This window comes from Phasianus colchicus, chromosome 3 (assembly GCF_987193195.1).
Source record: "Phasianus colchicus chromosome 3, bPhaCol1.hap1.1, whole genome shotgun sequence".
Taxonomy (NCBI): domain Eukaryota; kingdom Metazoa; phylum Chordata; class Aves; order Galliformes; family Phasianidae; genus Phasianus; species Phasianus colchicus.
Window position 1 is genome coordinate 56199676 of NC_143438.1, and position 24316 is coordinate 56223991.

At 38.3% G+C, this 24316-nt stretch overlaps 1 protein-coding gene across 1 annotated transcript in view; it reads right to left on the minus strand.

Moving 5' to 3' along the window:
• OPRK1 (opioid receptor kappa 1) overlaps positions 1-23358 on the minus strand; it is a 50276-nt gene extending 26918 nt beyond the window's left edge. The window contains exon 1 of the mRNA XM_031612850.2: positions 23271-23358. The gene's annotated coding sequence lies outside the window, so the exon portion shown is untranslated. The remainder of the gene's footprint in view (positions 1-23270) is intronic.
• Positions 23359-24316: the final 958 nt, after the last annotated feature.

Genomic DNA, 24316 nt, shown 5'->3' on the forward strand with positions numbered 1-24316 from the left:
ATACTGACTGCGAGCACACCTAAGCCCCAGCGATGCTACCGACTCCTCCCGCTGCTGTGTCACCCACAAAGAGCTGTCGGTTCTGGCGCTGAGCGCTGTTTTCTGAAGCAACAGCAGAGGGTGTCGGCGCCCCGCGCCGCAGCGCCGCTGCCCACCGGCCCGGCCCCGCTGCTGCGGCAGAGGGGAGCGGGTGGCTCCTCACCACCCACCCGTCTGCCTGGCAGTGCCAGCGGGGCCATTCGCTTTTTCCACAGGCACTACTGCTGTTATCATCATCATCGTCATTGTTAGTGCTCACTGCCATCAAGCCAGAGATAAGCACAAACTTGAAGCCGTTTCCTCAACGTGTGAACCAACCGCCTTTCTGAGGACATAAAGACTAAAAGATGCTTCAGCTCTCTTAGAGTATGTCATAAAGAGCACAAACACGTGTTTTTTTTTGGCACTGTTGCTAAATCATAGCTTACTAATTGCAGACGTGAAGCTGAGAATCTGTGCCAATGCTTTGCAGCATATGGAAGTGCGACGTGTGAGACGTTTGCTTAAATAAATGATGCGAGAAGAAAATGTGTCTGTGATCAGTTGCTTACAGCCCAATTGATTACCAAGCTGGAAAACTCGTGCTTCACTTCAAAGAGTACTAAATGGGTCCCATAAAATATCAATGCCCAATTTCGTTGCCATCATTTGCTGCATGTAGTGCTATTAAATGCAGCAGTATGGGTTATGGAGTAGAAGTATCAAGATGAAAATTTCTTTTGTAAAAGACGAGGAGAAGAAGAGAGAAGAACAATATCTCACTAGATTTATAACACACAAAAATTTAAAGGGCAATCCAAGCTGAACAAAATGTACAGAAGGAGAAAGAGCTGTGCAGATAGCATTAGGGCAAGCAAATGGCACCAAAAAGAAACATCCACTGTAAATTAAGACTTTGTCAGAGGAATAAAGAAAATGAACAGAGGCTGAGGCACTACACTGAGAACATCCACACGACTTGGCTGTCTTCACCTTTTTTAAATTTCACTTTTTTTTTTTTTTTTTAAATAATTGCCTACTACTGTAATTATCTGTATTCATGAAGTACATGGTGCCAAGGAAGTTCTTTTTTATTTGAATAAGTTATAATCCCATACCACCTAATTCGCAAAAGTACTTTTCAATTGTGATAAGACTGCTAATTGCTTACTTATTATTAGCAAATGCAAAGATCTTTTGAAACCTCAGAAATATGAAGTACTTAAGTGCCCAATAGTTTTCATTTAATTGTTTCACTAGCATGCCTTCACAGAAGACACCAGTGTGCTATTACTGTCTAATACTCCCTATTTACATCATTAGAATGACAGAAACTGCTTCTTCCTGCCAATGGGGACAGTTCGCCAGTCAGGCATTTTGCACAGCCAGTGGTTTTTGCTGGAGCAATCTGAGTTTTATTTCCACAGACTACCAAAGGACAAGTGCTTATTTCAACTAATGCAGAAGAATCACAGAATAACTTTCGAAAACATGACACATATATATCTCATGTGAACCTGTAATGATCCCATCAACAGTAACCTTTTGGTTAATTTCCATCGTACAAGAACTCTTTCAAGAAATACTCGCCATAGAGGGAATGAGCCCTAACCCTTCTTAGAGAAGGATAATATAGGGATACGCAATTTTTCTAAGAAAAACTGCATCTATATGTATTATAACCATAACTACAATCAGCGTTAGTCTTAAAAATTTACTTACAGTTAACAACAACATAAAAGTAACTAGTTCTTACAATCAGATTTTCTCTTTTTGTATGTCTATGGCAACAGAAATAACAAGGGTCCTTGGTAGTTCACTGCCATTTCTGTGCTTAGCCTGGCCTTGCTGGTCAGATTACTTTTGGCACGCTCAGAAGTGCTTCTCTCTCTCTTGCACACACACACACGCACACACACAGAGTGGTAGGTGAAGGTTTTCTTTTGTAGATGTTGCCATGGAAGCTTCTCAGTAACCCTGCTATGATAAGTCTTTACTATGCAATTACCAGCTGAGGATTTGGCTCAAAAAGTCTACAGTCCCTCAGCACTGTCATAAATCTGAAGATTTATGGTGTGTTCCAGTTGACCCTCAGATTACATGCCCATAGTTGTCTTGGCATGTTCTACATTCAGACAGCCGGCTTTCCTGGGTCACCCTTTGTCCCTGTCATTCCTACTCTGCAGCTGTGACTTTATACCATAGGTTAGTGTGTTATACCAAGCACTTCTTTCTAAAGGAAGAAATAATGGAATAGATGTTTATTGATAAACTGTGATAACTCAATCACTTCTGTACATCTAAGGTAACTTAATGATCATCAAATTAAATAGTAATCCTATCTATATAACATTTATTTTCTACAGAAACTGTTTTTTCTGTAATTTGTTTCAACAAATTGAAGGGCAGTTTTATTTAGCATTATTCTTTTGCACATTTAGCACTTGAAAGTGTAAGAAATTAACTGTTTTCAGGTTAATCAATCCTTTTGAACCTTTACATAGAGCATTATTTTTCTCTGATTCCAGATCAGTAAGGATGAAAAGTAAAAGCATGTCTAATACCATACCCTGTGGAAATATGGTTTTATATTTTCTGGTTTTCAGTATTCAGCATCATAACATCATGTAGTGCACTGGGAGTTAAAGTGTTAATGCTCCAATTCTAGGTACCTATCCCTATACATTATGGAAGTCATGGGATCTGACCCTTCCTGGTTGGGCAATCTCTTACTGCCTGGCAGTGGGTGCTGGAGGTGCTTTCCTAGCTGTTCCAATCTTTTTCAGGTTTGACTCGGTCTCAGGAACTCTCTCTCATATCTTATTTGATTTATTAGTCTCAATTTCAATTAGATTGTATTATATTGTGTTATCTTGCATTCGGATATCATAGTTAGTAAAATAAGTTTTCCTTCATAGATCATTGCCACTGTTTTTTTTTTCCTTCCTTCCTTCCTATTTTGTGGGGAGAGGGCCAGGGGCCTACTGCCCCCCTGTCACGGGCATAGATTGATCTAGTTAACTCCGTGACAAACTTTACAACAGAAGAATTTACTAGTCAGTATGGATAAGAATAACTTCAGAAATTTAGCAATAGTAGTACTAATGGCTCACCACAAGTGCCAGTCTTAAAAAAGATTGTTTCCACAAATAAAAAAATACATGTATCTAGTTGATAATTAGTACATGTATTGCTATTTTTCACTGAAACATATAAATAACAAGTAATTACAACAACTATAAAAGTGTAATTTTCCTTTCTAGTTTCCATTTTACTTCCCATGAATTGCACGTGATCTAATAAAACCTTTCAGTAAGTCTTTATGCATATTTAAAGTTGGAGAAAGATCTCTTAGAAATAATGAACTGATACATGAGAGATGGCAAACCTCTAAGTGTTTTAGCCTTGTAAGCCTCTTAATGTAACCAAGAAATTAGAAAACCAAATAATAAGAAAGGTTGACACATTTCATAGAATCGTAGAACGGTTTGGGTTGGAGAGGACCTTTAATCATCTAGTTCCAACCCCATGTTATAGGCAGGACATCTCCCACTAAAACAGGTTGCTCAAAGCCCCATCCAGCCTGGCCTTGAACACCTCCAGGGTGGGAGCATCCACAGCCTCGCTGGGCAACCTGTTCCAGTGTCTCACCACCTTCACAGTAAAGAATTTCTGTCTAAATCTACCTCTCTTCTAGTTTAAAGCCATTTCCCCTGATCTTGTCTCTTCACGCTCTCATAAAAAGTCCCTCACCATTTAATTGTTCCTTATGACTCTGACAATTAAAATTATTTGGCAGAATCAAGTCATTTAGCAGAATCACCAAGTTCAACCAAATAAGCACAGATCTGTGCTCTCACCAGTGTTACTCTACAAAATAGCATCAGCAGCAATCCCTGGAGAAAAATGAGTAACCTTCCCTTGGAATGAGCAGGGCAGTAGGGAGTCTCCTCAAATCCCTTCCATGGCCCCCATTGAAAGGCTTTTTCCAGATGGTTTAAAATCAGGCTTTACAAAGTCACTGCTGCAACGCATAGAGACTCCCAACATTTGTCCTACTCGAGACATCACTTTTTCAGTTTTCTGACTAACATTTAATACTAGCTCTGTTTGTTTATTCATGCAAACTTTCTGCCTTTAGCTTCTGAGATATATTGGCATAGAAGTAAAGTACTTAAAGCACTTCAGAGAACAAGGTTGATCTGTTTGTTTATACCTTGGCTTCTTGCTCAGGCACTCCAAACTGACACGAGAAGAATGACTTCAAACATTTTCAAAAAGTTTCACCTTGAGCTAAGAGTATAACTCATATGGAAATTTCTGGAAACAGTGCTATATTGAAAACTTTTGAAAATCTCACTGAGCAAGAGTCTTGAGGAGACGTGTCAGACCTGGGAAGGTGAGATCACCATAGAACCAACTAGACCTGAGCAGCTCAGCTCAACACAACTGAGGAGAAATAAGGAAAGGAAGGGAAGGAGGGGCATCAGTCTGGATAGACTGGACAAAGGAGGAGACAGAGGCTGACAGAAGCATCTGGCTTTTAGCCTTTGCTTGAAATAAGAACTAGTACTGCAGATACAACATGGAAAAACTGATTTCTAATGATAATATCATGAGAGAGATTGCAGCTTACGAAAACAGCTTATGATTTTTTGTACTGTGAATAGAAAGAGTAAAAATAACAGTTATGATCACTTAAATACTTTTTCCTTCCTATTCAACTTCAGCATTTCTTTCTTAGTATTTCCTTATTTTTAGTTCTCACTTAGCACACAATGATTGAATAGCATATAATAAATCTAGCTGAAAATAGAAAGGTTTGCATAACTCCCCAAGGTTTTCCAAAATCCAAATATGAGACAGGAGTTCTCAGAAGTTTTGTCTCATTCAGCATGGAGTAACTCAATATACAATGTACATTTAGGAGGAAGGTTTATCTGAAGTAAAGTGGTCAAACAGATGAACTGGAAGTGGAGTGTAAGATACTGGGACAGATTAAGTGATTCCAGACACAGGTAAGAGCTGTTTCTGAAGAACAAGGAAGGGATACAGTCACAGAGTGGCCTCAGTCAATGTTGGGAAGTCTGAAAAGGAACTTGTATGAATTTGATAGGTTTAGGCAGGAAAGACCACCAGGATGGAGTAACTGTCAGTCATAGCTTTTCCTAAGTGACACTGAAAAGATCTGAAGATTTAAACTCCCGCACAAACTACATTTGTAATCAAGGCCCTCATACTCATCCAGTGTTGTTAACACAACCTACTACTCTCTCCGGTCTTGGTAAATTTCCTTTTACTGAGCACTTTTTCTCTCTGTTAAACCATTTTACAGTCTATCCAACCTTTTCTTCTATGAGTATTGTTCAGCAGGACAACTCACGAGGAAAAAGTCTTCAATAATCACATTCATGTTTCCTTTTTAGCTCAGAAGCTCATAGATTACGTTATTTTTCACATCACTGCAAAGCAGATGAGCAAATCAACCTCTTTTATAATATATTATAGGTTTATTATAATGGTGCTTTTAAGAAAAATCTTGTAAAAAAAATTGAAATTAGATTTGAAAAATAAAATTATCCTCTCAAGTCCTGCACTATTTATTGATTTTGCTGCCCTGATGCCCAGAGATACTCAGCAGTGTGACCAACAGTATCCTGGTTATCCAGTGGGGTTAATTTGTTATTGAAATAAACTTCTTTTTTGCATTAGCAAAACAAAGATTTGTTCAGGAAATCTATCCTGGATTGAAGGCTTGTTTCCCCTCCCTCTGGCTTTCCCTTCCACTTTTTTTCCCCTCAGAACCCTGCAGTTTTTGATCCAACTAAATAATTGGAGAAGAGAACAGTCACTACTTCACAAACTGGCTACATAGTTCCAGTACAGGACAGATAAAATTGAGGTAAGAAAAGCTACGGTGAGATGAGATGAAAAATTTCAAAATCTTCCAGCTAGCAGAAAAACACCCTTTGGCTGCTTCACCATCATGACTGTATCTGTTTGTATCTACAGTTTCCATTATTTATATGTTCTAGAAAACATAGAAATGTTTAACAATTGAAAGATGGAAATCTACATTTCACATCTACATTTCAAATCTACATTACATCTACATTTAAATATACCTTAACTGCTTATCCTGGTTTTATTTTTTTGTGTTTTGTTTTTTTTTTTAATATACTAACTTCAGGCAGCATTTATCTAGCTCTTACATGGACCATCTCACGTTTAAGATTCCACAAGAAGAGTTTGGTGAATTGGTTGGAAGGACAATTTCATTGACATTTGTGTGCTTATATTTAAACCTACAAAATAACAGAAAATATAACAAATATAACAAATAACAAATAAATAAAAAATAACAACTATTTGTAACTCTCTATTGAAAATAATATTTAGTATGAAATCATATTGTTTTTAATTTTAAAGACTACTATGTTTGTTTGATTAACACAGTATATAATGTTTGAAAGGAAAAGCAAGGATGGATATTCACTGGTATCTTTAAAAAACAGAAGAACATATATATAACAAATATTTGTTTTGTAATAAGGCTAACTTAACATTCATGCCTAGTCTAGAATGCAAAGCTATAAACCCATATAATATACATATCTATGTAGGTTGCTCAAGAAGTAATGGCTCCTATTTATTTCCATGGAAACTACAACAGATACAAAGAGCACAATAACAGTATTTGACAGAGCAAATTCGCAGCTACAAAATACTCCTCAGTGTAGTCACCACCATTAGCTATGTATTTTCACCAGCGATCAGCAAGAGCCTGCATGCCACACTCATAAAAATCTGTACAATCAGAGGTGACCTGCTGTTGCTGTCATCTCTGCTGAAACACCACCCACTGCCTCTCTGTGCTCACTTCCACAGCTTCATCTCCATAAAAGTTCAGCAAGCATCAATGAATGTCAGTGCATGCAATGTGTTCTGCATGGGGGAATTTAATGACACTCCTTTGCTTCATACACATTTCCACATCAGATACCATTCTTTCAGACTGCCCCTCTGCTGCCAGCTGTCACCCAGCAACAAAATGCAACAGAATATTAGCACGAAGGTTCAACCTCTAGTGCCATACCACCAACATAAATCTCTGACATTGAGAGACAATATAATAAAATAGGAGGCATTATGTTCAGAGTAGCTCACATAGTTTATAGCTGTTCTACAAAGATGACATATTCCCAGTCTAGAGAAAAACGCAGAGCAAGATGTTGATACTGAGGTTAATCAACATGTCATTCCCAGAGAACCACTCCATCACAGACTTAGAGGCAGTAATGGATTGGTAAATACGCACTGTTCCAAGTAAATAAATGGTGCTCTAACCAACATTTGGAAAGCACAGATTTATTAAATGCTTAATCATACAGTGCATTTTCAAGTGCACTTACTTTGGAAGGAATTAGGCACGCATACTTATCTGTTAGTACTTTCACAATATAATAATAAAAGAGGGCACTATGCCCCAGATAACAAACTTAAGCCAAGTTAGGTCAGTGGTCATCATGGAGACCTCTAAAAGCTCGTCAATATACATAAAATAAGCTGTGCTGGAACAGTTCCTGACCTGTGTAAAACCATTTCAACCTCCTAAGTGAGAACACCTATATGGTGTTTGCTCTCTTGTCTGCTTAACAGTCCAATTTCAAACTCATTCACATCTGTTTTTTATTTTATTTATTTATTTTTTTTTTTTTTACAAGCAGGGTTAAAACTGTCCAGTGGGTCTAAAAGTCACTAGGAGATGCAGGGAGAGGGACATTTAATTCTTTTATTTTTAACCTAAAAACTATATGTTCAATACCTTCTATACTGCAGATATTCTGCAGCAAAATAAGAATATAGTACCACCAATCATGGCATGGTTTCATCATTAATCAGCTGTAAACAACTGGGATTTAAAAGAAGATAGTATTCTGGAAATGGTGCTGCACTACCACCTGGTTTCAATGGAGTCAAGATTTCATAAGAAGAAATTGGTCTCAAAGAGGTTAAAACGCATACAAACTTTTCCCATTTCAAGAGCAAAAGTCCCTACAGTGGAGATGTGAATTACAGCAACAGCAGAAGAAAAGAAGTTGAGTTCCCTTGGTTTGCTCAACCCAGAGAAGAAGAGTTGAGGGGTGGCCTCATAGCGGCTGCAGCTCTGAACAGGGCTCAGCTGACAGGGCCCTTTTCACCAGAGGATGGCCAAGCACTGGAACAGTCTCTCCAAGGCAGAGGTCACAACCCAAGCTTCTGTAGTTCAAGAAGCAACCGGACAACATTGTCAGACATATGGTCTGAGTTTTAGGTGGTCCTGTGTGGAGCCAGGAGTTGGACTTGATGATCCTTGTGGTTCCTTTCTAATTCATGATATTCTATGATTCTATTATTCTATGATTCTAGCTTCCAGCAACGACTGGGAGATCTATTTTCTTGATAAGTGCAAGCTAGTGACAGTTTGCAGCATAAATACTGATTCATCACTTCTGCCTTACAGAAGAGGAAGATGAATGTTTGAACACAGGAGATGGAAATGGAGAATCGCTGAGAAAGAGAATTAACGTGGAACAAATGAAGGCATCAAAGGCAAGCAGATTTAGTGAAAAACAAGTAAACAGTCAATAATTAACTATATGCGTCAACAAATACCTAACTGAAGTTTTATCCCATCCAGGACTAGTTTAATAGAGGAAAATACTTCAAGATAAATAGAGGTTTTTTTTCAAATTAAAACATAACCAGTGAAGAGCAATATAAGAAATAAGTAGATTAGGAAAAAAAAAACCTGTTTCAGAAAAAGAAAGAAATCTACAAGATGGTTCAAAAAAATGAAAATATACATTAGAAAGAAATGTATTTTATTGCATCCAGGCTTTGTTTGTGGTTATGAAAGAACAAGATAACAAGATCCTTTCCGTATCTCCTGAAGCTACACTGAAATGAAGCAAGGGCATTGAAGAACAGCCAATTTCCATTCAGTGAAGGAAAAGAGATGCTGGCTAACTGTGAACAGGTCAAAACTAGAGAGAAAAGAAACATTAAACATATGGAAAGACAAGGGTTTCAGAAAAAAGATTTTTTTTTTTTTTCTCCTGAAGGTGGTTTAATTAAAAGAAGCAGGAAGTACAATAATGAGAATGCTTCTGCTCTCTGCAGCTGGGAATGAGCAATGAGCTATGTCACAGAGCTGAGTGATTTGAAATAGATGAGAAAACAGAATAAACAGAATACCTCCATTTTTAAGACTGAAGAACAAGACTGATTGACTGATAGCCATTTCTGAGTCTAGAATTTTCATTTATCATCAGTTAGAGTAAGCTAGTGGAGTGTATATCTTCTGAAGAATATATCAATGCATTCTTCTGCTGGCGTCTTATCTGAACTACCATTTGAGCTACTAATGAGAGAAGCTGAATTTACAAAATTGGTCTTAATATCTTAATAGGTGCATTTTACTCTGTTAGCTATCTACTAACTTTTAGAACTTCCAAAGTTGTTAGCTCAGTTCACTTATAAAAAGCTGCCTGTGGAAACCAAGGAGGTGGGTCACAATTTCCTTCAATTTTGGCTGCAGATTTGAATGGTCCACATGAAGAAAACTCAAAGAAATTAGTTGTGGGAAGCCTCTTTGCTCCTGGATGAACCCTACGGTGAATTTTCCTTTTGTTGACCCAGAATAGCTCACAGAAATCCCAAGAATGTGAAACATCACTGCTCCATTACAGCACAGAAAATGCTATTTCATTAACAAGCCAACGAGATCTAACTCTGGGGCACAAAGCCAGGTGGTACCTCCTGCTCTTCACCCAAACCTGCTGCCTTTGAGAATGAACATTTTCTGCAATTCTGCAACACATGCTTGGTCCAACAAAATGGTGAAAAAGCTTCTGCACCTTGTTTAATTTCTTGCTCCCGTTTTGCATCAGTTGATATGATACACCCTCAGGGAAAGTGATGACTGAGAGAAGCGTTGATTCATTTTGTCATAAGGTTTTTAAACACCACCTCTGGAGGGCTGAAATCCCACAGATCTGAAAGCTTTTGTGTCTTAAGTAAAATTTGATTAGGAAACATTGAAGAAGCCGGTTGCCTTTTTGCTGCCATGGAAATTCACTAAGCTTCCTTTGAAAAGTATGTGTGACATGTTGCCATCCATTCTGCAAGGAGTGACCATTTAGCTCATATGTCAGCCACTGGTCATCCAAAATGAAATTTTGACAGTGTGAAAAACTATTATCAGACTATCAGCGTTACCTCAGTTTTAAAAATAAATTTTAAAAACAGTAGCAAACAACTTGCAACTTTGAACTTAACTAAAAGTTTCTTCAGAACATATCTATTCTAAAAAAGTCATATCTTACTCATATCTTCATAAAAAAAAAGAATGTTAATTGCTTTCTGCTCAGCAATTTATTTATTTCCTTCCCTGCTTAAGCTCCAATTAATTTACTTTGTAATTTTATAATACATGTTAAAATTCATGCTTTTTCAGTCCTATCTAATCAGTTTTGCATTCTTTGTCATTTCTACATTTCACAGTACTGATAGTAATTACCATCTACTTCCTATTTTAGTTACATTTATGAAACCTTATTTGTACTACATTTCTGAGAAGTCTTACAAAAAATACTTTAAAAAAATTAACACACATGAAATGCTTTATACTTATATTCATTTTTGAAAATTCCGTAGGAAAGTGGAATCAAGGATTTGAAACAAAGATCATTTTGACAAATGTGTATTACTATTTTTTTTCCTTGACTAGTATTGCTAGAACTATTTAGTATATTAATTAGTTTATTGATCAGACGTTTTTCTAGTTAAGGAAATGAATATAGACTAAGGATTATTATTTTTTTTTTTTAAAACACATTTCTAAAGCTAGAAGTCTCAGGACAACCTTAAATCACAGGGGAGAGGGAGTAATCCTCAAGAGTGATGGCAGACTTGCACTGAAAGTATTATTTCTAAAGGGTAATGTATGCAAAAGAAAAAAAAATAAATCATATGAAATATTCTGGAAAGTAAACTGCAGTGACAGACTCTGACTCAATATAAATTGTGAAGTAAGCAAAATTACATTAAAAAATAAATCAGTAAAATTAACTCAGGACACTTTCGAGCCTTGAATCAGGCACTGATTCAAGTCCTGATGTAAGCAGTTCACTTCTTGAGTAGCTGATCAAAGAGTCCAGAAAGGGCTCACACCAGAAACCCCAGAGAGACCCCTTGGCTGCAAGCAGTGCTGTGCAGAGCCCAGCCTATTCCCTGTTTGCAGGGCAGGACCAGAGCTGCCAGTCTTGTAAGCCTTGGACTTACATTGGCATTATATTTAGGTGCCTCTAGACGTGTTATAGCTACACCATGGCCCTAATGACTCAATTAGAAGCTAATGTGAAGATGAATTCTTGTCTCTGCCCACAAACTACTTTTCTTGCTCTTAGTCGTAAAGCACATGGACACTAAAGCCAGCTGCATAAAGGACAGGAATTTCACTTCCAACATGACCCAATTACTGCTATATTATTGTCACCCAGTACCAATTGACCATATTGGTTCGGTTTTCTTAATCAAACTCCCTAGCACTTTATATCTGTCCTCTGATATTTATGTGCCGGGAACTTCCAAAATTACTTTGTGCCAATTTTTCTTCCACATTGCAAATTTTCAGTCAATAGAGAAGTGCAATGAGAAGCATTTAACATCCATAACTACCCCCTGCCAATACACAGGCAGCAAGGAAATTTGTTATCTCCTTGTAGCACACGTTACTTCTGTACAGCACATAGTCACTGAGCCTCTCTCTCTCCCGAGCACAGAGAAATTAAATAAGTCCCAAATTTCAGTTTCAAATGAGTATTAAGTACCAAAGCCTGTCCTGTAAAACTGGAGTGCCACAGAAGCCTTGTGGCAGGTACCAACTCACAGTCGTACATGCTTTCATCACACACAGCAAGGCCAACCACCACAATGAAAACAGCTACGTAAGTCTAGTTCAGGGGAGTATTGTGAACACCACAGGGTTCATACTCCATATACATCACAGCACCAGTGCTCATTTGCAGACAACTTAGCACAACCCAGAATGAAGATTCTTTTTTCCTGAGCTTTCTATGCTACAACTGTTACAAATTTCTTATTCACCGAAAAGACCTTCGAAGCCCATCACACAGAATCACAGAATCGTAGGGGTTGGAAGGGACCTCCAGAGATCATCGAGTCCAACCCCCCATCTCAGGTTGGGGCACTTCTTCAGTGCACTGAGCATTTGCTGTCTGCTCAGAGTTAGTCCTCCAAAATTCCTCCACAGCTAATGGCAGAACTGCTGACTTTAAACACAGCAAAGCTGGCTGGCCAGGTTAAAGATGGCTACTAGATCAGGAAATCACAGGTTAATTTTCTTAAATCTACAACAATAAATCATGAGCTGGTTGCCCAGGTTGGATGCAACTTTGAGCAACCTGGTCTAGGGAGAAATGTCTGTGTCCATGGCAGGGGTTTAGAACTTTACCTGCACTTTAAGGTTCCTTCCAACCCAAACCATTTTATCATTCTGTATGAAATTGTGTCATTCACTTAAAGGCTGCACTTCAGAGAACAACTCAGTTCAATTATTAGGTCACTTAGAAGAAAAGCCCAGCCTATAAACAGAATGACTGACACTAACTTTTCTAGAACAAAGTATTGCTGTTACATCCAATGTACAGTCAGTTGGATTCCAAAGAGCGCCTGACTGAACCATACTTCTGTAGCTACGGGAGCAATAAGAATGTTATAAGTTTAAGGATTTCTATTCGTTCCTGATGAATAAATTCGCATATATCTACTATAAACATGAGTGCTTTGGTTTTTTTGCTTCCTTTAAAATGTGAGCAGTCAGTTTTAACAATCACATTGTTCTGTTTGATCAGACAAGTACTTCACGCCTGTAGACTCATACTGTTATTCTCTAGCTTGATATTAGTTATTTTTAATACGGAAGAAAAATTGAGAACTGAAATTCCTTCCTCCTGAGAAATAAACATCTGTTCAGTACACAATAGATTCTGATGCTATGCATAAAAAATTATATTCACTGCTCCAAATGATAGCCCTCCACAGTGAATAAGTATATTTACCGTTCCAAGGACATTAATGTCTTACAGGATACAAAAAAGTTATTAGCATTTCACAGACGCCTATTTTTATCCTTCCTCCAACTGGAGTATATTCTGTCTGGAGAGAATGAAGGAAGGTCTGCTGAACTTACTGATCCATTAAAATTAACTGTGTAAAATTTCACTCAATATACCTATTTAATTGCATGGAAAAATTATTTCTGTTTATTTTCCCTGAAAATTCATCTTGAGAAACAAAATGTACTTTGAAATTGTCGTAACATTTTACTTCTCCAAAATATCAGGACATATTTACAGTTGAACGTACGAAGTGGCATTTTAGATTAAAATTATTATTTTGTTGTTTCTGTTGGGAGATAAAATATATAGAATATCTCCACGCAGTTTCTTTCTTTCACTATATTTGGAGTACACCTCCAGTTCAGAATGGCACTATTGATTTTCATGGTAATTGTGTCTCAATAAAGTGTGCAGTTTTGTTAGCCACCTGCACCTTGGAGACTCAACAAAAACTGGAAAAGTTGGATGAGTTTGTATTCTTTTTTTCCCCCTTCAGAACAGGAATAAATATTCTTTAGATGAAATCTTGCCCTTGGTTATAGTTCAGCAGTTCCCATATCTTTACTATCTTCTTTTGGAGACAGCTATAACACCATTAGACATCGTACAATGAGATTCATCAGATTGTCAGAGGGTACAAACCATATCAGATCAGATTTCTTTACTGTAGCACTAACTGGTCCTTCACTTGAATAGACACACTTTGAATCATGATCAGAAAATTATTTAACTTGATCAAGGTTTACCCTAAAAGCCCCTGGTTTTTGAAATATGATCAAAAGGTTATTTCATCTGACCAAAGCTTACCTTGGGTTTTCCAACAAGGTGAATTTCTGAGAAATATAAAATCAATTATAAACAGCTAATCTGTTTTCATACAGTACATGAACAAGGTAGATTTCATCATTCTTTAAAAAAAATGTTTCTGTTAATAGACATTTCTGATAAGAATGCCTGGATTTTTAATCCTGGCCTCACTAAATCTGTGTCCAAAACTGCCAGCCATTGCCTCACTTCTGCCCCTGTTCCAGCCTGTGAAGAATGACAGCAGTTTTTCAAGTAGATAACAAGAGCTCCAGGGAAATGCTCTTTTGTGATCCTCTCTATAAACAGTTTCTCTTCAGTATAGCACAGCTATCCTTCCTAACTGTGAAACCAGATGTCTATAGCACAAACAGACCTCATACTGTTCCTTAACATCCAGCTGGCTGTCCACCAGGACTTGGACAGATGTTTTACACCTACACTGAAAAAATGAAAATGAATGAGTTTGAACCACAAAGATTGTAAAATGTTGGTCCCTTCACTATTTCTGTAATGCTAGCAGGAGCATTTATCCTCCTGTGGTAGTGACTGAGCACTTCCTCTCAGCACAGCCAGCAGGAATTTCACCAGCAACATGTGGGACTATGCACTACCTTAACTCTATGCTGCTCCAGGGGACAGAATTGTGGCACTTCAGTACAAAGCCAAGTATGACTTACACTGTCCAAAGATACAGAGATGGTTAGATATGAAAAAATAACTAAGGCAGTGAGGATGAGAGTTCTGCTGTTTTTCTTCCTCCTAATGCTTTTAAACTTCATCATCAGTAATGTCAGCCACAACCTTTGGTTCTGCATTAATATCCAGCACTCCTACCAACCACGGTTTCTTTGCATAAAACAAGAAAGTCATTGGTCTGGTAAGACAATATGTTTTAGTGTCAGTGCTCTTACCACTACAAAAATGCTTCCCAAACTAGTTAACCAAATTTCTTCACATTTGGATTATTCTTGAGATCTTACTGGGACTTAAAACTCAAGTCAAAACTGAGAACTGACTTTTCTTTGAAAAATAGGTAGAAAATTCCAGGTTGTATCTTCTACAAAACAACTTCAATTAAAACAAACATAAATACATGCACCTATCACAGCACGTATTTATTCCAATCAACAAAAAAGCAGAAGTCAAATCAGAATGATGTTGTCTACGTTGCAACATGAATATATATTTATAACAAAAAAGTTTCATAACAATAATCCTCCACTCTGATCCAAGTTTTAGTAATTATTTAGCATTTTTGTTCTTGATCTTGGCATCAATATGTTCTTCCAAATGCTGCTGGCAAATACATATATTTTAGAACATATTTATTAATGGTTAAATCTTCAATTAAGTATATTTGATCTAAGCTGATCTCACAACTTCTTATGCAAATGCATAACATTGCCTATAAATCCACGTGTATGTTTCTGTGTGTGTGTTTGTATGTCAATATATATCTAAGCGTGTAAATACAGAACTGTAAAAATTGAGTAGAGTATTTAAAGCTGCTTTTATTTCCCATAGCACTTTTCAAATTACTGAGGAAACAAAATTTATCTTGAATTACCATGGTTGCAGTGTACTTACTTACGCGTGGGGAGCTCCCCAGGCTAAGCATGGAGTATAGAGAAAAGGCATAGAGAGAAATGTTTGGCTCTAGCTTGGTTTCATTTGCACAGCAATCCCTCCTGAGCATGTGCATTACCATGGAGATTTTAAAGAAGATGAAGTGTTTGATTACTTTTGGGATTTCTGCTTCACGCAGGGAATACATTCAGCTGAGAGAGTGGTGAAACGGTAACTACAGCTTTACCTGCCATGATAAGTACAAACTGGCACTAAGAGCACCCCATCACTGATTTTGCAGTTCCAGGATCCTCAGGTTCTAAGTTGTCTGCCCCAGTTTGCTTTGTGACCTTGAGCAGATCCTGCTGGGTATCACATTTGCTTATGCAAGGACAGCAATATTCCCCAGCATTAAAATGACAAGTTTAGTCCCAGCTAAAGAACACATCACTTGTGATGAGAAGTTGTAAAAGAAAATGAAGTCTTAATTCAATGCTGGGTGAAAATAAGTTGTATGGGCTGTGTGGAACATCTCTCTTCACCCTGAGTTTAAGGGTACATATGTAAGTGCTTCTGACCACAGCCCCTTTAATTTATCCACTATTACAACTGCTTATCTCTGTGGCTGGGAAGAAGGGTGAAAGAACTGTAAATGTATTCAGGCAGAGCACATCTACTCACATCTGACTGTGCTCAGATCAGAAATTCCTTAGTTCAAAAGCAGGATGAAGTTATATTTGTCTAGATTTTGGTCTGTTTTTCTCCTCTGCCTCAACTGGTTCTTAAATTTTTTCCGTATACTTCCGTGGTGGGTTGACCTCAGCTGGCTGCCAGAGCACCTCCTAGCTCTTTCCTCAATCCCTCCCCTCAGCAGGACAAGGGGAGAAAAAACAGAAAAGCCCACAGGCCAAGACAAGGACAGAACATCTCATTTTTAAAACCTTGCCACATAAGCCCATTATAATCTCACAGACTTTTATGCATCTTATCAACTCTTTGAAAGGGTAGATAACTGCAGGACAAGGGGAAATGGTTTTAAGTTGAGGGAGGGGAAATTTAGGTTGGACGTCAGGGGGAAGTTCTTTACAGAGAGGATGGTGAGGTGCTGGAACAGGCTGCCCAGAGAGGCTGTGGATGCCCCGTCCCTGGAATTGTTCGAGGCCAGATTAGATGGGGCCCTGGGCAGCCTGGTCTAGTATTAAATGAGGAGGTTGGTGGCCCTGCATGTGGCAGGGGGGTTGGAGATTCATGATCCTTGAGGTCCCTTCCAACCCTGGCCATTCTGTGAGTCTGTGATCTTTTCAACTCTGAATAGTGGTTCAAGCTAAGGCATTGTCACAAACACATTAAAACTTTGAGGACTCTCTCATTCCAATGCATGTATTAGTAGAGAAACTGAGGATTCATAAAATGGCATAAAGTCCTCAAAAAAGTTTGAAAGAATTGTAACAGTTTACAGAACAGAGAAAAGCATTTTGTGAATCTTTCTGTAATTGTATTTGCTCCAACATCTTTGGCATTTGCTAAAGGCAATATTTACCATCTTACTCCAGCATACTGCATAATTTGCTTTTAGTACCACCTGGATGACATGACACTTTCCAAACCCACTGAGAAGGTAGTAAGTCAGCCTAATGGTTAGAACAGATAAAATTCATTATTCAAGCGCGAGTGTTACTGACAGTATATCAAAAAGGTCAAACGAGCAGATTAAAAACTCGAGTTATGAATTAAACATATCAGATGATTTCTATGACAGCAATTACATTTCACAGAAGCAAGAGAGGTTTATACATTTTCTGTGAACAGTTTTGGACGCATCTTCTGCACTTTGAGAAAGTGCAAAATAAATGTGGAGACAGTCAGAAGATGACAAACAACAGATAAGCAATTATGATATATTTTTCTGCATTACAAGTTTGAAAGGAAATGGTGACTGACAGGGCTGTAATAGAAAGAATAAGTGTAATTTTAAATCTTTTATAATGGACAATATTTCCGAACAATAGATGAGCCAAAATTTTGTATACTACATATACACCAATAGCCAATTGTCCTGTTATAATGTTTAAAGAACCTGTAAAAATGCTTACAGCAATCAAATTCATTGTTTAGGCTGTACGTAATCACTGCTTATCTAGAAACCATAATTTTACAACAGCGCACTTGAGTCCACATACTAGAGGTCCCAGACGCAGGAATACAAAATTAAGACAGAGCATAATGCAGATTCCTAATAGTTACATTAAGTACTCCAGGCTAATCTGCATTGTTAAAGGAAAGTCAGGAAAAAGGCAAACTGAAATATATTATACCCATCCCATATAATGCTTTCCTTTGGGTCTCTGATAGCAACAAATTTCAAGGAAACCAGCTGCAACACATTTTTCTCATTCACATCTTACTTATAGAAAGTCATCCACATACAGTAGAGGCACCACAGCCTATAGTCAACACTTGCTCAAGATAGAAATAGTTCGAGTTTTGTTGAGAGAAGGCCATGTATTGTCTTTATAGGTCACAGTCATTGTTTTCAATATTTTCTGCTTTTCCTCACTTTGTTTAGCCTAATTTTCAAAATATTAAGACTACTAGAAGCCAAAACTACTATCTCCTGTCTGATCAGGATTGGCTTACCTTTCTTTTTTGGTCTCAACTCAAATTGCTTTGTAACAGGAACCACCTCTCCTGTAGAGCAGGAAAATCCTGGTTGGAAGGGCCTGTGAGGATCCAACTGCCCCCTCAAACTATGTTGAGCCATGAGGACAGCCTAAGTTGCTACGGGCTTTATCTAGCCAGGAAAAAACCCCAGCAATGGGAACTGCACAACTGCTCTGGGTGGCCTCACTGTCCTCATGGGGAAAACTTTTCCCTTTTGTTCAGCCTGAAACTTTCTTGTTTCAGTCTGTGCCTGGTGCCTCTACTCCTCTTGCCATGCCCTGTTGTCAACAGCCTGGTTTTCCCTTCTCTGTGATTTCCTCAAATATTGGAGAGTTGCTATTAGATGTCCAGAAAAGCAGTGCAATCTCTTCTCACAGGAAAAGTGCCACAGTCATTTCGATGGCCTTCTGGCAAACTCACTTCAGTTGATCAGCTTTTTTTTTTTTTTTTTTTTTTTTTTTTTTTTAACTGGAGGACCTAAAAACTAAGTGCGGTTTAATGAATGTTTAATAAAGGAGAACATTGTTTTGCTTGACCTGTGTTGCTTTGCTGTTGGGTACCGCCCCGGATGCCATTGGCCTTCTTTCCACCAGGGCACAATGAACTCACATGTACTTGGCTAGCTGCTGCAGCCCCTGGAGCCAATCCAGCAGAGCTATCCCCCACCAATCCATCCTCAGCCTGTATTACTGCCAGCCATTCTTCTTTCCCAGGAGTAGATCTTTGCACTTGCCCTTACCGAATTTCCCGTTTCCCAGTTCCTCTTGCCTCTCCAAGTCAAATTGGATGGCAACCCTGCTTTTGAGCATACTGACCGGTATCCCCAGTTTGGTGTCCACTGTACATCCAGTGATTCTGCACTATCAGTTCTTCCATAACACTGATAAATACGTACAACAGGAGAGGTTACAGGATAACCCCTCTGGTACTCTGCTTCTCATCATCCTCCAGATGGAGTACAACCCATTAGCAATCACACTCTGAGCCCAACCATCCAGCTAGCTTGTAAGATTTGGCAGTGCCAGAAGAACTTTTGTTAGAGAAATAATGAAGTAGCACACCTCTGTGAAAAGCACAAGGGCTTTGGTTATCCCAGATCTCATGGTAAGATTTTTCTTAATTTGGTTTTCTTGCCAGATTTACTACACTCTACAGATATCACAAAGAGAAAAATCAAGCAGTCTTGTCTGTTCACATGAGACTACTCACATTGCACCAGGCCATCTGCATGCTCATGGCTTCAAAAAATAAAATGGGCGTTCAGCCAAAAAAAGAATAATGACCAATAAATCATGGGAGATCGTACAGGGAATCAACAATCGTAAAATGCCACTAAGCTACATCTCAGGAACAGAATAGGAAGACATATTAGTCTGAATCCTATGGGATAGTTGGGTTATTTCTGCTGCTGGCTTTTTCAGTTTTAAATGACCAAATTTCCACAGGAAATTAAAGGGAAGAGAAAAAGAAAGTAACTATGGCTGTATCTGCAGCTGTCAGTGAAGCATGAGAGCTGAATGACCAACAGTGTTACAAGAATAACAGTTACCTTTGGTCAAAAGGAATCCATCCCCAGGAACATCAGATCCCCAGCTAAAGAGAGCAACAACTTCTTGGCTCAATTACTGTTGAAACAGATGGTTCCCTCCTTATTTCATAACAGGGCAGTATCAAGTTTTGTGCTCATGATACCTTCTGAAAATGCTATATTCTGGTAATATGCACATTGCTGTGATATTGCACAAGCATTTTTTAATGCATGCTAAGTATGTGTTTAGACTTTACAAACATAACTATGTGATAAGCTTAATGACTTCCTTGGAAGAGACCAACTAACCACACGACATAATCCTTATCTTTTAACTCGTACATCCAAACCCTTCAACAGGCCAGATCTATTCATCATTATAGAACTTCAGCTCCTAATTTGCATTGATTTCAGTACTCTTCCACCCTGGATTTTCCTTTTTAATATAGTATCTACATTTAATATAAACAATTCTTTATCCACAACCAAAATAAAACACCAAGCAGTAATCCATTAACCTCACAGTTTCTGATGCAGGAGAGTTCTCTGCAATACCTTCCTGTTCTTACTTCAGAATCTTAAGCAATGCAATTTCTACTGTGTAGTGTTTTTTCAAGATCTAGGATGCATTTTTATATCTCGTAAGCAAAATCATATCCTTCTTACTTACACCAATATACGGAAGCAAAACCAATGCGTTTCTTTGGGACCTAGAGTTACTCCATAACTTTTCTTCATACTCAGAATTTTCCTCCCACTCCCCAGTGCAAGTCAACCTGAGGATGCTAAAATTAAGAGTATGGCATCTCTACCCTGATCCCTGGAAGCACTGTTTTCCCAGAGCCACACCACCACATAACTGCTCTTTACCCTTACAGTCCAGGCTGCTAAGACCCAGAATAAAAACCTCTGTAAATTTTAGAAGAAGAAGAAGCAGGCATTTCCCATCTCCAATCACACTTTTATGCTGTCATCATAAATATCCAAGATGCTGAAAGCTAAAAACATGCTGCAGCCTATATTAAAGTAATCATCAAATCCTATTACAAACAATGCAGTGCATAAGCAGTCAAACCACAGATGGCATTTGCATTTTTACCTCCAGAAAATGAAATAATCTAATTTTAAGTGAAATAAAACTACCAGAAAGTTTAAGAACAAGCCTAGCTAACACATTTTATAATGAAGATTGTCTGTACTTGCACATTAGTCCTTCCTTCCTGTTTTCTACAAGTACTCAATTACACAGTCAAGCACAGTGCATTTGTAGCTCAGGTAAGTGTTGAAAACCTCAGTACCCCTCAACAGTATTTTTCTGTGCCTGCAGATCAGCAGAACCATGTCTTTTTTTCTCTGCATCTGTGTTTTCTAACAAGCAATCATCACAAGGTTGCAAAGGGTTAAGAATATCATCATTTATAGCTGATCTGCTGCCCACTGTCACATCAAACTAACATTTTGCAATGTCTGTACCTCATCTGGAACTTTCCAACCCTCCCCTTTCCACACTGATTTCCATTTTTTCAATTTGAATTTGATTTTACAGTGTTTTGTCACCAATTCTAATCTGTCTGGGTAGAAGAGCTAGTCTTTTGATCTGAATGGCTTTCTCATTCTGTTGCTCCTGTGACTATGCTGCAAACATACCCTTGTTAGAAGCTTTTTTCCCCTGAGGAAAGTTATAACCTTGTATTTAACCACATATCTGCATATGTATATAGATTAACACACTTTTAAAAAGCATGAGATTAACTGCCTTTTTTCCTGATCTTACTCAAACTAGCAGACTCCAAGGCTTAGGACAGTCATTCCAGCATCTTAAATAACATAAATGTTAAGGTCTCCCATAACTGATCTAATGCATCATATCAGAAAGAAAAGTGATATTAAACCAACCAAGTGTGTTTGGAGTCTATTAATTTAAGTCACTTTGGCTCTGTCACCTGTCAGCTTGTAATCACATAAATTGATGCTTAGGCTATGTATAAGTGGGATTTTTTTTCCCTATGAATTTTACTGCATCTCTGCCTCAGAAAAGAGGCAAAAAAAAAAAAAAAAAAAAAAAAAATCAATGCCACATTCCCCAGCCTGTGGATGGATCAATACTGTTATTTGACCACAGAAACCAAGGTTTCCACAGAGGAGCCCTTAGAAGTACTAGTACACTGTGGGCAGCCACATGTTCAAGCCACATTTCTGAATTCACATCCTGAAGCAAAGTTTTGTACAGCATCAGTCTGTAGTATCCTCAAGAGCAACAGCTCTCAAGGAGCTCTGACCCAAAAATTCTGATCACAAGATATCAGAGGAACTTTTTTGGGCCAAGATTTTTCAGAGGAGCTTCAGGAAGATGAGAAAAGATGAAGTTTTTTACTTTTTTGGCAGATAACACCCTTACTGCAACCTACTAGCTCTGTCAACATAAATTAAGCATTCTCATTCTGTTAGGCCTAGTGCATTATTTATAAAATATTCATAACAAATTCTAAGGTGTACTTCATTTATGGGAAGTTGTTTACTCTTCATGCACATACACGGCCTCAAAAAGTTATGTATGAATGTATAGCCTGGTTATATATGTACATACATATACATTTATATGCACTTACCTGGAGGGGCTGTGAATCTAGCTGTTCAGATCAGCCCTCTCAGGGCACAGGGAGAGCTGAATTTAAGAGCCAGCAGAGCCCCCTGAGTCATAAGGAGGTTACTTATGGTTAAGGAGTGATTCCTGCCAATGAAATCTTTCCAAATCATTCACTGTCATACTGCATAAAACCAGCATTTCTGGGGAAAATCAGAAGTGATTGAGGGATATGGTTTAGTGAGAACTATTGGTGATAGATGGATGGTTGAACCAGATGATCTTGTAGGTCTTTTTCAACCTTGGTGATTCTGTGATAGGTTGAAGTTTGCTGATATTTAAGGCCCCTTTCAATTTAAACCATTCTATTGTTCTAGGAACATCTCAACCTCATACAGAGGGTGGTGATGCACTGGAATGTGTTACCCAAGGAGGTTGTGAATGCCCCATCCATGGAGGCATTCAAAGCAAGGCTGGATGTGGCTCTGGGCAGCCTTGTCTAGTGGTTGGTGACCCTGTCCATGGCAGGGGGATTGAAACTAGATGATAATTACGGACCTTTTCAAACCAGGCCATTCTGTGATTCTATGAACAGGGGTGTTGAAGAAGCAGCTCATGAAAAGAGGTTTTTGTCTGAACAGATAAAACCGCACAATGACTTAAATAGCCCTTGAGGAGTTCTGATAATCCAAAACTGGAATAGAGCTGTTGAGATAAATCCCTACCCTGAAGTTTCCCTTATGATATTGCAGTTTCTTCCAAAGAACATTTTTAACCCAGCACTTAGATGCAAAAAGCTGAATCAATAATGGTAGATGAACTGCCTTCAAAATATGAAACATACTGGTATGTAAATTCCCAAGAGACAGATGCTTGTCAAAATATGCTTTCTCAAGGGTTCTTTCTAAGGTCCCATACCTACCCATCAAGCAGAATTAATTCACCAGTCACTCTGTTCCTTTTACCTTCATTCTCACTGATTACAACATTCAGTCTTACAGCCATGTCTGTCACTTTTGCAAAACTGTTTCCACTTGATTCTGTCCAGAAGAGAGCTGAAACAGAAGATAATAAAGATAGTTCTCATTCAAAAGCACATGCACAACAAACAAATGAGTTTACATTAACATCACTGGAAAGTGTTAATGCCCTAGGCCAATTCTAGAGCGTAAACTGAAGCTGCTCATTTGAAAGAAATTGAATCTACAGGATGAAGTGATAGTGATTTATTCCAGCTGAGAAAATGATATAAGCTGATCTGGAAAAGAAATAATAATAAGCCAAAGTGTTAGCTTACTTGGAACCCTCTCAGTAAAATGTTCTTGCCTTAAGACAAACACATTTCCAAGTGCTTCTTTACAGAAACACCTGGTTTACACTGAGCTAAGATGCATTCATTTCTGAATAAATATGACCCCCAGCGCCATCTGCAGCCTTCTCCTCATACTCTGGGCTTCCTTCTCAGCAGTCACTAAAAACAAGAGCAGGTACGCTCCCATCCCACGATCAGCTCAGATCATTCCGCACTGCTAGAATATCACTTAAGGTGCACTGTTGCAGTTCTGAAGAAGTCAGCTAGTGGGATCACACTCACCACTTGGTGCACCAAACATCAGCTGCCCTAGCCAAATGCAAGTCTCTCACATAACTAGATATCAGTGTCTCCGAGATCACTTCTTTCTATTTTTCAAGTTGCCTCCCTATTACTGGGGAGAGCACAAAATGCCACCCGTGTTTCTCTTTATGAATGCTTGCATTCCCACAGGCATATTTTTCAGACTGCTGTTTACGAAGAGATAAAGCTGAGCAGAAGGGTTGGAGTAATGATCTAAGAAGTCTCTCTTAAAGTCCGAATAATTCAATGACATAACACAGCAAGGACACACACAGACACAAGTGAGTTCCTGTTTAAGGAGCAAAATTACTTCTGACAGGTTCTTGGTACAACCAGATAAAGTACCTACAGAC